This window comes from Sinocyclocheilus grahami, unplaced genomic scaffold (assembly GCF_001515645.1).
Source record: "Sinocyclocheilus grahami isolate Dianchi unplaced genomic scaffold, SAMN03320097.WGS_v1.1 scaffold536.1, whole genome shotgun sequence".
In the NCBI taxonomy this organism is placed as follows: Eukaryota; Metazoa; Chordata; class Actinopteri; order Cypriniformes; family Cyprinidae; genus Sinocyclocheilus; species Sinocyclocheilus grahami.
In genome coordinates, this window is record NW_015505715.1 from 423872 (window position 1) to 424080 (window position 209).

General features: G+C 41.6%; 1 protein-coding gene across 1 annotated transcript in view; it reads right to left on the bottom strand.

Moving 5' to 3' along the window:
• LOC107555526 (small conductance calcium-activated potassium channel protein 2-like) overlaps positions 1-209 on the bottom strand; it is a 44916-nt gene that overhangs the window by 2731 nt on the left and 41976 nt on the right. The gene's annotated exons all lie outside the window — the stretch shown is intronic.

The window sequence follows — 209 nt, forward strand, 5'->3', positions numbered from 1 at the left end:
GATTTTCTGATAGAGTGCAGAATTCATGGTTCCTTCAATTATGGCAAGTCATCCAGGTCCAGAAGCTGCAAAGCAGCCCCAGATCATCACACTATCACCACCACCATGTTTGACTGTTGGTATGATGTTCTTTTTATGAAATGCTGTGTTGGTTTTACGCCAGATGTAACGGAACACACACCTTCCAAAAAGTTCAACTTTTGTCTCAT